Here is a 16,463-nt window from a genome sequence, read left to right on the forward strand (position 1 = left end):
CTTAACTGTGGAACAGGAGCTCCTCAAGTCTCTGACATGATACAGTCCTCTCAAGAGATGAAGACTTCATGTGGGACTTGTACCTTTAAAAGTCTCCTCACTCCAGAATTGTGCCCCACACCATGAAGGAAAACTTTTTAACCTGGTCTTTGACATGCAAACTTTCTGTGTGGAACATGACATCTCTTCATTTGAAATGCGAGGTTGTACAATTGCACAAGAGGACTACATAAGAGGTACAGAATGCTGCAATCAGGACTCTGACTGGACTCAGTCACATGGGTCATATCTCTCCAGTCTTACCCTATGTACATGGCTCTCAATTAGCTTGTAAGCCCAATTCAAGGTCCTGGTCTTGACCTTTAAAGGCTATATCACTTGGGATCAATATACATGAAGGACTACCTACTTTTATAAGAATCTGCCTGGTCACTATGGTTATCTTCAGAGGTCCATCTTTGGGCTAAATCGGTGGATATCTGAGAAAAGACCTTCTTGGTTTTGGCACCAAAATTTCTTCTGCAGTTTCATGGGTCAACAGTCCTGCTGACACCTCCTCAGACAAAAAGGGGGTAAAGGTCAGTCCCATCCCAGGACTGATGAAAGGACAAGCAGAAGCTGTGACAACATACCTCCAGTTAAGGAGCTTAAGCTATGCCTGAGACTAGGGGTGTCCACCATTTTTCCTCTGGTATTTTAGGGATTCTAATAGTCCCAAAAATTTAAAGAAAAAAATGAAAAAAGTTGAACTCCCTTATTGGCTTTTGGGGGGCCTTTAATTTTTTCTGTTCAGTCTATTAAATCTGAATCCAAAAAATTCCTGCTGCCTCCCAGCTTCACACATAGCTGGGAGGCAGCAGGCACTTGGCTGAATACTGAGTTCTCAGGGCCCAACATTCAGCTGTGCAATGTGGGTCAAAAGCTGCCCAAATCACACCCTTAAAAAACTGGCATGATTTGGCATCCACTTTTCGGCTCCCTCTAAATTTCTGCCTTTGGAGGTGAAAACCCTACAGAAAATACTAAAAAGCTATTTTCAATGGTTTTTTAGATTTGGCTTTTGTTGAATTCATACTTATACCTAAGATCCACCAACGGAGCCTCACCTCTGTGGTCCCTGGAGCCTCTAGAGCAGTGAAGGAGGCATTTAAGATGTGAAATTCAAGAATGGTGAAGAAGCGCAAGATTGCTGGCTCAGTGGAGATCAATTCCTGACAGTAGCATTGAGGCAGATGAATTACAAGGACTGGGAATGCTGACAACCTAATTAACAGCAGCCGGCTTACCTTTCCTAGCAAGATAGTTCCCTATTTAATCAGCCAGTGAAGAGAGCCTTGTGTGGGAGTAATGTGTCACCTGTCTGTTTGATTTTGTAGCAGTGCTATATGTTGGACTCTCCAAACCTGATTCTTCTGGACCAGACTTGACCTTTTGGATTTGCCCTCTCCTGCTTTGACACTTCAGACTTGGAATTATTTGATTTTCACCTTGAACTGCACCTGCTGACCATTTCTCCTGTCTCCTGCTGCAGCCAGCAGCCTGACTCTTGACATTCAAGGAGATTTGTCCCCCTTTATAATTGTCTTCTGGCAGCAGGTGAAGAGTTATCTGTTTCATTTGGTATTCCTTCACTGATTCTTCTATCTGTGTATATGTTTTAATTGTATACATGGTTTAAAGTGTGTGTTTTAATTGTGTATGTCTTTTGTTTAATTATTGTTTTAAATTGTTTTTATACTGTGTATTTCAAAAACTTGTTCTAATATTTGTTATTGTTTACTGCCATGGGGACTCTAAGATGAGTGAAAAAGTGGCATGAAAATAAATACTAGCAGTAACTTGCAAGAACTCCATGGGGGACACCTCATTTCCCCCTCCCCCACTATTCCTTTTTTGCCTTCCTGAAAGCCCATAAAATGTCTCCCTTTTTCTTGCTTCCTCCTCATTCAACAGCCACCCTACATTTACCCTCATTTGTTGACTGATGTGGATGTGGAGTAGTAGCAACTCCTTGTCTATGGCTGCAAGTTCTTTGCGGGTGGTGTGGATTCTCTCAGGTAATAATGCGCATTCCAGGCGGTCATATATACGGTTAGCCTGTGGGGATTTAAAAGTCCTTTTTGCTGTGAGAAAGGCTGGAATAGTTTTGGTGTCTCTGCAACACAGAAGAAAGGATAAAGAGCATAGCAGGTGCACACCACCTGCAAATCCACACCACCTTGCAGCCATAGACAAGGACTTGCTACTACTGCACATCCACATCAGTCAAAAAATGAGCAGCCAGGACTGGGACAAAATTGACAACCTTACCTACAGAAAAATGGAGAAAGACATTACTAGCTACACAGAAAGACAGAAGCAGAAATTCAACAAAATCCAAAAACATCAGTACCAACAGAAACCCTCATTGGACACTTCAAGAATCATTATAAATTTGACTGAATGGCAATTTTCCAGTGACAAAACATCCATCCTGGCCAAGGGAGGCAATTTTACTGTTACTTCCACCAGGGTTCCTGTGGAAGACATCATGGCCAACGTAGAATCAGCCATCCGGCATCTTCCAGAAAAGGAAGCAGAGGAACTAAGAGGAGAAACAGCAAGGATATTACGAAAAGAAAAACTTCCCTCCAACAACATTACACGAAAGGAAAGAAATGCCATTAGGAAACTCAGCTCTGATCCAGAAATCATCATACTTCCAGTGGACAAGGGAAATGCCACAGTAATCATGAAGACTGAACAATATAATGTAAAAATCCGAGAACTCCTGGATCCCACAACATACAAAAAACTAAAACAAGACCCAACCAAGAAAATCACTCGCCAAACCATCACATTGATTAAGAACTCCTCCATTCAACCAGACACACGCCCATGACTCTGCAAGTCAGAAGCTCTTCCACCCCCGTTATATGGACTCCCAAAACTCCACAAGGACTCCATCCCACTCAGACCTATTGTGAGTGCTATTGGTTCCCCCACATATGAACTGGCAAAATTTTTGACTTCACAGTTACAAAGCCACATTGGACACACAAGGTATTATGTTGAAGACTCAGCCCACTTCATAGAAAAAATTAGCAATCTCCATCTCAACCCTAGCGACAGACGTATCAGCTTTGATGTTGTCTCACTGTTCACCAAAGTTCCAGTGAAAGACACATTCACACTCCTCAGCCAGATTTTTCCAGACAACATCACAGCTTTGTTTCAACACTGCCTAACAACCAGCTACTTCCAATGGGACAATGATTACTATGAGCAGACAGATGGGGTAGCCATGGGAAGCCCCCTCAGCCCAGTGATAGCCAATTTTTACATGGAACATTTTGAGAAACAGCACCCAGGAAACCCGCAACTTGGTTCCGATTTGTGGATGACACTTTTACAATCTGGAGCCATGGTGAGGAGGAACTGCTGAATTTTCTGGACCACCTTAACAGCGTTCACCCAAACATCCAATTTACCATGGAAGCTGAAAAAGAAGGAAAACTGCCTTTTTTTTGATGTCTTGGTCTTTCGCAGACCCAACCATTAACTGGGACACACAGTATACAGAAAACCAATACAGAGAGACTGGTATCTACATAAAAACTCCAATCACCATCCACAACAGAAAGGGTTATAATCAAAACAGATCGTGCAAAACAAATTTGTAAACCTCACCTCCTCCCTGATGAAATCAGTCATCTAGACTGGGCTCTGCAGGCTAATGGCTACTCCACAATAGAAATCAGAAGAGCTTTAAGGCCAAGAGAAACCCAGAGGACTGAGGAGAAACAGCCCCCCACAGGAAAAAATATTTCTACCATACATCAAGGGAATCTCAGATCAAATAGGGAAACTGATGAAAAAAACATAACCTACAAACTGAAAAAAACATAACCTACAAACTGAAATTCTGGACTATTCAGAAGGTTACTATGTCAAACCACAGGGTGCCCACTGAAATTCACAAACACCAAGACAACTTCAACAAGAAAGAAGAGACTCTGAGAATTAACAAAGCTTGGTTACCAGTACTTAAAAACACCAGAAGCAAAGGCCAAGGGCATGCTAAATTCATGGACAATGGACTCCACCCAAACACAGGATTTGCATTCACCAACACTGCTGCTGCTGCAGGGAATGCAAATGTGAATCACTCCCTGGACTGAAAAACCACACCCACAATACAATGCACTCAACCACACCTTTGCATAGCAAGTTCCACCCAAAAACTTACTGATTGGTCCCCCATCCGGGGATATGACAATGTATACCCCACTAAAACATTCCCTTCTCACTGGACACAGTGTGTACAGACTTTCCTCTGTGATAAACCTCTGAAGATGCCAACTACAGATGCAGGCGAAATGTTAGGAACAAGATCCACCAGACCACGGCCACACAGCCCGGAAAACCCACTACAACCAGAGGCTTTTCTTCTTTAGTTTTTCTTCTTCTTTGCAGAAGGATGCTATAAAATCAGGACGGAGACTGAAATGGTCTCCAGGTTCCCAGGTTTACTCATCACATGTGGTGTCCAGATGGTTCACCATCACTAGTCTAAAGAAGATACTGTGTCTTAGGCAGTTTATGGCACATTTCAGTATCATCATATGCTGCCCAGGCAGCTTGGACTTAATCCAGTTTCTATTTATTTCAATTGGCTGTTGATGTGGCCCTTTCATCATAAAGCAAGATCCACTCTTAGATATATTCAGTTTAAATAATGTGTTCATTGCCACCATATGATTCATGCTATGTCTGGAACAAAGCTGAGAGTTGTTTCTGCTCTTTGGGTTCCCAAGCTGGAGGTAGCCTGAAGCGTTTTGACCTTATTATGCATAGCAAAATTCAATTGAGTACCCCATAGTTAGTCTAGCTTTATTAGTCACATTATTCAAAGAACTGGCTTCTGCCAGATTTTTCTATGGTTACCCAGCACTTCAGTAGAAAGGAAGCACAGCTATCAAAGTCTGTAATAGCTGTAATTATTGAATGAGGCTCATACAGAGATTAGGTTTGCTTGATTTTAAATTCCTAGGGTTGGATACTATGATCAGCTGAAACTGAACTTTCTCATATCCCCTTTCCACTGTAACTACCTGCACTGTCCCCTCATACACTATTCCCAGGGTTCAGAGGTGTCCCAGAAATACCACTGGGAAATCTATAAGGCTCTGCCGTGAGAGGGATTTGGTGCAAATCTCCTTTTCTCTTCCTCCTTATGGTGGAAGAAATAGATTGCAGAATTTAGTGGAGGAGACTGCAGGATATGCAAAGGAGCTCAACCACTATCCTTAAATTCCTTAGCACAGAAGGTGAACATTATATCCCAGCAACACTCAAAATGTTCGAAGTTAAGCCAGTTGCACAACTCCTGTATAGTGCCCGGTTAGTTCTTTTTCCCAATTTTATGTCATTGGAATTGGTACAATGTAAAATTTTAAGATCAACCCTTCAGGTTCCAAATTGAGTCTCTAATGCTACTGTATGACTAGAGACAGGCCTTGTGAGAGTAAAGACTAGAGTGTGGGTGGCTGTAATTAATTGTCGCTTCGGATTATTTTTTTCTCCCAATTTGCTTTGCCCTGCTCATAATAAATCCTCTTGAAAACAGGCAGTCATCACTAAAATTTTATCCTTGGGATTTTCTTCACAACTGGGAGTCAATCAGATCTAGCCAAATGTTCAACCTTTATTGCTAGTGATTCCAGTAGCACCTATGACATGCCTAACTATGAAATACCTAAATATCAAAGGGTTTTTACTCAGGCACCATGCAAAGCCTTCCCTTCAGTTGATCTTGAAGGCTGGTACACGAAGTTTCTCTATGGGGAGAGACAATGTCCTTGTAAAACTGGATACATAGAAATTATAGAACATGTGCTTCTTTAATGTCAGTACTATAAAACATATGTATTAGCCTTTTCTCACCACTGCTATGCAGATTACGAGATCATATGGGACAATTTTATCCTCCTATGCTGCTCATAGATCCCAATTCAGTAGCCGTTGATCTAGTGTCATCCATGGCAACACTAGGCCTCTCTTTTGTAAACACCGGGGACCCCAGTTATCAAGGAGGCCACACTCTAGATCTGGTCTTCATGGTAGGTGTGCATGGGCCATATCCTCTATTGAAAGAGTGCCATGGTCTGACCACTACGTCCTGAAAGCTCAGATTGTGGCTCCTGAGCCCTCCTGTCTAGGTGACGGGCATATTTTAACCTGCCCGTGGAGACTATTGGACCCAGAGTGGTTCCAGGATGTTTTGCAGGAGACTCCACCCACTGGCAGTACTCTGGACGAGCTGGTAGGGAGCTGGGATACCAGGTTCTCTGAAGCCATCAAGGCTATCGCTCCAAGGTGCCCTCTCCATACCCACACCAACCCAGCTCCCTGGTATACCGAGGAGCTGAGGAAGATGAAATGGGATCTGAGACTGCTAGAGTGAGTGTGGCAGCAGACACTTGACGAGTGGTCAAGACAATCGTATCGGTCATTTATGAGATCTTAAGAAAGTGTTGTGAAGGGAGCAAAGCGGTCATATTTTACTTCCACTATTGCAACAGCTAGTTCGCACCCAGCACAATTGTTCAATATGAATTGGACACTTACGACCTCAGCGATGGGTCCTAAAAAAGATGAATTGGCATAAGGCTGTGAGCCATTTGTGGACTACTTCACACACAAAGTCCTGACTCCACTAATCTCTTCCCGCTACAGTTGATACAGTGAGCGAACTGGAGGCCCCTTGGTCGTCTTTGGGTTCTTGTTTGGACCACTTCAGCCTATTCGACCCGACGAATGTGGACAAAATACTGGATGCTATACGTTCTACCACTTGTCCTTTTGACCCGTGCCCATCCTGGTTGATGTAAGCTGGCAGGGAGGAGCTATGGAGCCACCTGTTGGATATTGTCAATAGCTCCCTTGAACAAGGAGTTTTCTTGGGTAGACTTAAAGTGGCAGTGGTCCGCCTGCTCCTAAAAAGACCGCAGTTAGATCCACGGGATCTAGCCAATTACCACCCAGTTTCAAACCTTCTGTTCCTGGGTAAAGTAATTGAGCGAGCTGTGGCGGATCAGCTCCAGCAATTCCTGGATGATGCAAATGTATTGGATCCCTTCCAGTCCGTTTTCCGTGCTGGTCATGGGACCAAGACGGTGTTGGTCGTCATTGTGGATGAATTCCAGCTCCGTCTGGACAGAGGCGGCTCAGCGCTGTTGGTGCTGCTAAACCTCACCGCAGCATTCGATGTTGTAGATCATGACCTCTTGGTTCACCGCCTCACCAGTATTGGGGTCCAGGGGTCAGCCTTGAATTGGTTGGCCTCATTCCTCCAGGACCAGGGATTGCAGGTGGTATCGGGGGAGAGAACTCCATAGTTTGTGGGGTGCCACAGGGAGCAATTCTATCCCTGATGCTGTTTAATATCTATATGCATCCTCTGGCGAGCTTGGTTTGGAGTTTTGGGCTGTGCTGCCATCAATATGCAGATGACATACAGCTTGTGTTCACAATGGAGGGCCACCCATCTTTGGCCCCTGTTGCTCTCTAGTGTTGTTTAGATGCTGTGTCTGGTTGGTTGAGAGCGAGTTGGGTGAAGTTAAATCCTGCAAAGACAGAAGTCCTGTGGCTGGGTCAGTGGGAGTGTCTGGGATCTTTTAGCCTGCCTACGCTTCACGGTGAGGCTCTACAGCTAGCCTCATCTGTTAAAAGCCTTGGGGTGATTCTGGATCCAGTACTATCAATAGAGGCCCAGGTCACCTGAACAGCTCAGATGGCTTTCTATCATCTGAGGCAGGCAAGGCAACTGGCCCCATATCTCTCCCGTTCGGATCTTGCCACTGTGATCACCTCCAAGTTATACTACTGTAACTCGCTATACGCGGGCTTACCTTTGGCCATGATCCAAAAACTGAAGCTTGTACAAAATGCGGCAGCAAGGTTCCTTATGGGGACCTCATGCAGGGACCGGATTATGCCTGTCCTGTACCAGCTGCCTGGCTGCCAATCGAGTACTGGGTCATGTTTAAAGTGTTGGTCTTGGCCTTTAAGACCACTCACAGCCTTGGACCTGTATACCTGAGGGACCGCCTCTCCCTATATTGCCCCATTAGGCCCCTCCGCTCTTCGGAGGAGGACCTACTGGTGATCCCTGCCCCCAAAGCGATCAGGCTGGCCTCTACAAGGGCCAGGGATTTACAGCCCTGGCACCTACCTGGTGGAACAGGCTCCCGAGAGAGATCAGGGTCCTGTGGGACTTGCAGAGTTTCCACAGGGCCTGCAAGATGGACCTGTTCCGCCAGGCGTTTGGCCGGCCTGGTTGAGTACATTGTGACCACATCTGGCCTCCCGTTGGTGTGGGGAGGAAGTATATATGACGCCATCAGAATTTTTTTAATGGTTCCTGGTTTTATTGAGTATGTGATGAATTGTTTTTATGTTTTATATTATTTTATAATGTGATTTAAAATTATGGTTATCTCTTGTTTTATACTGCGATTTAACATTATGGTTATCCCTTGTTGTTCACCGCCCTGAGCCCTTCGGGGGAGGGCAGTTTATACATTTAATTTTAAAAATAAAATAAAAAATAAATTTTAATACAACATACAGTGTTGCTAGGTTCTGTTCAGCAGCACTTGAAATAAGCTGTTGGATGGTCTGTGCCATAAATAGGCTTAGATTTGATGGTTCTTGTTACAGTGCTTTATCTGTCAACTTCATTGTACCTCTTTTGCCTATTCTTTTTTAGTTTTAAGCCATTTCTTAATGTTTTGAAGTGAGGACACTTGCACCTCAAGTTGCTGGACCTTTTCTTCCAAAAAAGCAACCAGCTTACACTTGATGCAGATGTAAACACCCACATGGGCCAGCAAAAACAAACAAACATTCCACAGCTATTGGAGGTGACTGCAGCAACTCCCTGACTATCCATATTTAGTAGTCTTCAATAGTTTTCCCTTCAAAAAGTCTTACCTGTTTAACCAAGGACTTGTTCACTGAGCTCCAGGGAATGAGACCTAGTGTCTGGAACCTCTACCCCATGTCCAGACTCTAACTCACCTTCTATTGTCTCCCCCAAGATTGCTGCTTACTGACAAACAAACAAAACTGTGTGCTGCTTGGTGAGCACCGCTACCTCAATTAGAGTGCTGAAGACAGCTGAATGGAAGTTAAATAGATGTAGTGACTCACCAGAAGCCCTACCTCTGAGAAGCCTGAGGCAAGCACACTGCCAGGACAAAGAAAAACCCTCACAAACACAAAAGCCTTCCCAAGCCAGGTGGTGATAACCAAGTGGAAACATGTCTGGTCACTGAGGACTCATGGCCTTCCCTCATTCCAACGCAAACCATAACATACAATTATATGAGTTTGGAAGTGATAAAACTGCAGCTCTTCAAGTAAACACATGGACACTGTTTGGTCTATAGGGACAATATTCTAAATTCTTGCCTGGTATTAATCCTGGCATGGCGCCTACTACTTTTCCCCCAAAGCCATGTTCTTTTTTCTATTGTTGTCAATTAGATAATCTTTTCAGGGATGTGCTTCCCGTTGCTTCTAGTCTCTTGCCTGTCACCACAGCACATATATGCACATCATATTTAATGAGATTCAGAATATTTACACTCTAGTTTAAACATTTTTGTATTTTAGGGTATGTTGTGATTTTCAGCCTCACTGGTGGTCTCAACAGTGGAGAGAGAGGGGATACCATTGGCTTCTACATGGCGGCAGCAGTTCTCAGCATGACAGCAGATGGAAAGGGCATTTGCACATCCTATCCACAGACCACTCACTGTTGCTGCTGTCCCCATCCCCCCTATTTCTCTGTCTGATCTCTGCAGAAGCACAGACATAACTGATATCATGCAAAGTATCTTCCTCAAAGCCTCACAGCCTTTACCCGGTTGAGTTGTGGGAAAGAATAAAAGCCCTATAAGACTAAAAGGTAGGGAGGAAATATAACTCTGCAATTTTGAAGGCAAGCTTAGCTCCACACCCTCCCCATATTGGCCATGGGTGGAGCATCCTCATGGACAATCCATGTGAGAATTGGAATCCCCAGGATACTTTTGGACATGGGGCTTGGGAGAAAAGATATCAGCATGTCAAGCGATGCTCTAGGAATTCCTTAAATCTCCATGGTTTTACTATAGAGATTAGAGGGATTTTTAGAGTATAACTTGATCTGGAGACATCATTTCTAAGTTTTCCTCTGGAAGTTACATCAAGCATCACTTGTTGTCTCTCCCCACCCTTATTTTTCCCTTGCCACTCCATTAAGCATGGGTGGGGAATACAGAGCATGGGTAGGAAATACAGAGTATAGCTAGAAAGTTATCTGCTACAAAAAGAGCAAACTGGCAGTTCTACCCAACACCCAGCCACCTAACCATTCTCTCTTTAAGTAGGATCAGAGAAGATTTTCCTTCAACTCAGCTCAAGATGAAACTCTACGAGGTCTATGTGTCATGCTCAAAATGAGCACAACCTGATGTGGAATGTCCCATTTGAGAAGGGGATCCTGCTCCCCATGCAGCAGGAAACTACTGCTTGGAAGCAGCCTTTGTTAATCACCCAGGATGACTCTCAACTGCTCAGGAATGATATCACATTATTCGGGTAGTCACGTGATGATCTTTGTTTTCTTGCATGCTTGTGTGGTAAGGGATATTCAATTAATGCTACCTTACTGGAAGAGAGAGAATAGCTAGGAAATATTTCTGAGTGGGCTGTCTGGTGTTTAAGACTACTGTTTGGCTCATGAGCTTCTATGGCAGAGAAAAATAGCAGCTTGTCAGTTGGAATGTAGCCAGCAGGAGGAGAACAGCATCTGAATTTTGCAGTTGGCTCGCTCAGGGACATGTTGTTTGCTTTTGGGAACTAGTGTGCTTTACAGACTTGTGCTGTAATTCTATGTACTTGCTCACTCACAGTGTTCAATTTACACAAACAAAACAGATCTTACAAAACAAAGCAAACAAAATAGATCTTACAAAAGGCACCTAAATAGCTCCATCTGAAAGGGCCCAGCGGGCAAGGATGGTGCACTGCTCTGGTGGGTGAGGACAGCGTAGGAAGCCCCAGAAATTAAACAACTCCCCCCCCCCAGTCACCCTAGAGCAGAATAGAGAATCGTGATGTATCTCTGCTGGTAGCTCCACTGGTGCATGGAGCCCAGTGAGGCACTGGAGATCACTAAGGTTAGCCACGGCCCACACCACACCCCCGGAGCATCCACAGCCACCTTGGTGCAGTGTTTTCTGTAGGCAAACCTGGGCAATGGAGGCAGCTTCCAGGTCAGATGCCATAGAGTGCAGGGGTGAGCCAGTTTGAGAGGTGGATTCCCCCCCCCCTACACACACACACCCCAGATTGGACTGCCCATCTCCATAACTCTATAATATTGTCACCCATGAAACTATCACTTAGGGAACTGGGAACAGATGAAGACCTATTTGAAATTACATTCTTCAGGCAATATTTAAACAATATTTATATTGCACCTAATACCACAAAAGGATTTTTCTAGATTTGACAATATGATATGTTGCTCATTTTTGTGGACTGAAAGATATAAAAATTCAATAAGGAATATTCAGGGGAAAAAGCTGGTGGATGTCAGGGCCTTGGCTCACACTTGGCCCAGACTCCAAAAGTGACAGGCATTCTGAAAGGAGATGCCAGGCTGCTTAGGATAGCATGCACTGGAACAAACTCTCTCATCTTTGTACTAGGCAACCTCATCACCACAACCACCCTTCTCCGTAAGTTACATCTAGGATGATGATATACTAACTAGTGGCAGAGGGTCATAGCTTATGACCCTTTCAGCTATTGTTACCTTTCTCTACCTTGAGAAACAGATGTTCATAACTTTGAAAACAAAAGCTAACGTGAAAGGCTCTCAGCCAGTCAAGAAATTATCAAAAAGTCTTTTCACAGCCATGATCAACTTCTGAGATGCTTATTTGATTGGTAGGCACCCTATGTAAAAGCCCTGCACCTGGGAAACACTCAATCCTATGTGTTATTTTGGTTATCCGGAATAGCATCTAACATGGATCATGCCCTTTCATTATGTCCAACAATACCAACCAATGCAGATGCAAATTTACATGTGATGAGTTTGTCCTATGATTATCCCTGCGTGGGCTGATAATATTCATCCACTTCAATCCACGTTTTTCCTGATAAGGTTCAATTGTGATGAACGTCTGAGGCTACCTCTCAGGTATTAACACAGGATTTAAACAATGGTTAACAATGTGCCTTCAGTGAAAACTTTAAGAACTTAAACCCACAGGTGGTTTGCATAATACATCCAGATACAAATCTCATCAGAATAACCACATAAAATATTAAAACCCAAGTGAGGATCTCTCCCTTTTCTTAGGATCCACTGGCAATGTCAGCGGACAGGTATATATATTGCAGGCAAAGAGAATGCGGTGGTAAAGTACAGCACAAGGGATAGAGTAAATACTGAAGGTCATAGATAAACCATAATAGTGGAATAATTAACTGGATTTATGTGATCCCATTGGCTTTGCTGGTGCTGCACATCAGACTGCAAGGTAATTAGCCCTGGCATACAGAAGGATTTAAACAGCATTTTACATTAAATACTGTCATCATTTTTAATAAGCCCAGCTAAAGTCCTTACCACTATTTGTATAGCTAACATTGCAACATCCATTATTCTCTCTTTTTTAAAAGAGGAAACAATGCTGCAGAGGCCAAAAGGCTTTGAAGGCCCAGGGCACAACCCCAAGCTAAACCCCACTGCAGATTTCCTTTGATTCTTGCCAGAATGCTTGGAATACGAATGCCTAGTGCAGTAAAGGTAGATTGCGATTCAGAAGTCTCTTCCTTCTTACTTACTTTAAACATTCTGGTTTGCCAGGCCACTATCAGTACATTGCTATTCTGACAGTTAATTTGCACTGAAGGTTGTAAACAAGATCAACAGACTGTGGAACATCCCTTTTCCAAGAAGTAGCTCCATATCAACTTCTGTGCAGTCACACAGGCAAACCTCTGGCTGAGATAAACACAGGGTAGCCATTTTCAGCCACATATAGAGATGTTTCCTGTGCCAATGTAACACCAACACTTAGGAAGAGTTCTCTGATTGTGACTAGGCTCAAACAGCAAAGCATGACTATCCACTTCAGGGGCTGCTTGTGACTTTATGAGCAATAGCCTTTTGGACTGATCCAGCAAGGCAAATAATATTTGGAGCAGGAACTAGCTCATGAGTTCTATCTGATGTTTAGGGATGCCAGAGTCTTTTATCACTTAGGAGACAACATCTTGGATCCTACCTAGATTTCCACGGGCCCAAGAAAGGATGGTGATTTTTGGAAATTCCACCTTCCAGCTAAAAACACCCCCTGAAATTCTGTAGGAAATTGGGATCCCATGCCCAGAATAGCTAGGAGGGAAACAGAGGTCTCCCTTAGGATGGGGGCATCAGCAGAAATCTCCCCCTCCCCTTTGTGCTTGTGGATATTTAGGTGGGATCCAAGCTAACTTATTTTCATCACAAAAACTATTTTTGCAGTCACTTCATGATAGACAACCACATGGATGCCCATCTTGTATAATACAATATATAAACTTTTAGGTTCTCAATTAAATGCAGAACAACTAAATTTGAAATATTTTCCATTTTTTGTCTATTCCTAGTTTCCTGTTCTTTTATTCTTCCCAGCTGTCTCTTGAAAGATTTGGAAGTCCCTTAACCAGTCCCCCTTTCATTTTCAACAAAAAGAAAAGTGATGTAGAACTGCTGTCTTTCATCATATACACACACAGAAACAGAATAAGCAGTGCCTCCAGAGATCATAGTTCCTGCCAGGTGTTGTTTTGGGCAGCCGCCAAGGCATCACCACAGGCTACCTGGCAGAATGTATGTGTGGCACCTGTTTCTTTGAAATTCACATGCTAGCAGGTGGAGCAGGTCACAGAGAGAAAGGGATTTGACCTCGTTACTCATTTACTTCATGAGAGGAGGCAGACATCCAAGGTGAGCCATGACTCTTCACACCTGCCAAATGCCAAATACCCACTGCTTACTGCTTATGATCCAGATAAGAAATGTGGGGGAAAGACTCTCAGAAAGCTCAAATAAGCATTTATCGAAAAGCAGGTGGTGCACATGGCACCAAGGAAGGAACCAATCACTGCCCATCAGCTCATCACACAATATTACACATGACAGATTCAGCCAGTTCTACTAGGAAATTTTAATGAACATATGAAAAGTTATTTCGAAGGAAAGGACATATCAGAGTTTTTTTAAAAAAAAGATGGGTGAGAGGATCAGTTCACTCCTCTACTTCTGTGTTGATGTGCTGTAGAGGCAACACATCAGCTGTGCATGACTGGTCTGACTCAGGGCTTACTTTCTGTAGAATTGTAACAGTGAGCCTTGACTGTGCTATCTCAGTGCCTTTCCATCAGGCCATACCTGTCTTTGCAGTGTTGCCTGCTCATTTTCATATGGCTTGGTGTGAGAAGCAGGGAGTTGACCACAACTTTCGCCTTGTGTTTCGCTTCTCATTGGTCCATTGCAGAGTGAAAGGGAGAGTTTGCGTTTTGGTAGCTATCCCAAATCCTAGAGCTCTGTTCCTCATCCCCTGTTTGCCACATTGGTACTCTTCCTTAGTTAACTCTATTGGAGTATGTGAGAAAGCCTTTGCTCAAGATGATGTTTTGTGTTACTTGGCTGCTACTCCGGTGTCTGCAAAACTGCAAAAAGCTGTATACAGGAACCCACTCCCATGTCTGTGCAGACTCCCTGGAGTATGTTAACTCCCAGGATCCTGCTGCTCATTTTATTTATCATACATTTAAAACATTTATTGGACACATTTTTACCTTTTGGGAACTTAAGATGGCTTACAATGTAAATTATAATAAAATACAATAAAATACATAAAAACCACTAGTTAAAATCAATGTTAAAATTGCTATTAGGCAGAAAAACTAATCAAATGCTATAATGAATGAAGCTGTCTTCAGCTGCTTCCTAAAGATCAAGAGTGAGGGGACCAGATACACTTCCCTGGGGTGGTTATTCCATAAACATGGGGCTGCCACTGAAAAGGTCCTCTCATCTGCCCACTAGATGAATTTCTTTGGTCAATGAGACTGTCAAAAGGGCCTCTCCTTGTGTTACATCTTGGAACCTTAAGCCAATAAACAAACTCTGAAGTATTGATCAGTAGCATTTATTGATGAGGTATCGAAGCACCATACTTGGCGAAGCCAGTTCTGATGAAACTGGCATTCACAGTCCTCTTTATTCCCCTCCCATTTTCCTAAGAGTTTGTGAAAAACAGTCTTTGGAGCTGAGGCGCCCCAAGATCAGTGGCAGATAGCAAGAGAGAGCCACCTGGCTTTCTGCCACACAAGATAACGGATATAATTCTTTTCTCATGGGACAGTGGGCCCAGGGAAACCTAGTTGTCTACAAAGTGTGTGAAGCCATAAAGTAAGGATCAAGGAAAGAATGCACAGGTGGCAGTGGTTACTTATAGCAGACTGGTTACATATATCTTACTAGCAGCACTGATTTGTTGTCTTAAGTAGTTGCATTGAATTGGGAATGCATCTCAATCACATAGATAATATCTCCCTGATACCCTGTGACCTTAGATCCCAGGCAGGAACATATGGAAGAAGGCTTTACTTCCAATACCCCAGTCTTAAGTAATCTTGGGCTTTAAAGGTCAAACTCAAGACCTTAAATTAGGCTTGGGAGTAAATCAGTAGGCAGTGTAATTGCTGTAGGATTGAGATCACTAGCACTTTTGTTCATTCAAGGGCTTTTTTTGGCCCTGGCCCCTGCCTGGCAGAACAGTCTGCCACCTGAGATCAGGGCCTTGTAGTACGGTTCCACAAGGATTTGCAAGGCAGAGATGTTCCGCCAGGCCTATGGCTGAGGCAGTTGGTTCTACTTACCGCCTGGCCTCCTCTTCTCCACTCCCATCCCTCCTCGTTTCCCTTCCTTCCCTATTCCTTTTTTCTTCTTATCTCACTTCCTTCCCTTTGTTTTTCTGCTTCCCTTTGTGTCCTTCCCCTCCCTTTTATTGAGTAAACAGAGTTTAGGGAGTGGACCAGCTACATTTAATGTAGCTGGAATTATTTGATTATATCCCCATTTGGGAAATAGAATGGAGAACAATGGAGTGAGGTTTTTTTGCATATTTATAACTCAATTGCTTATTGATTAGTTTGAGATTTTAACAGTTTTATTGTATTACATTAACTATGTTTGTACTTTGAATTGTGAATGTTGTATTGATGAGCTGAATGTTGTATTGATGGATTGAACCCAGCCTTTAGCTGGGGTAGGGTGGGGTTGAAATTTTAAAAAGTAAAGTAAAAGTAAAGTAGGTGGAAGATGAAGAATTGTTCAGCATTTCAGTATTCTAGGACATTCCAGG

The sequence above is a fragment of the Sphaerodactylus townsendi genome, linkage group LG03 (assembly GCF_021028975.2).
Source record: "Sphaerodactylus townsendi isolate TG3544 linkage group LG03, MPM_Stown_v2.3, whole genome shotgun sequence".
NCBI lineage: Eukaryota > Metazoa > Chordata > Lepidosauria > Squamata > Sphaerodactylidae > Sphaerodactylus > Sphaerodactylus townsendi.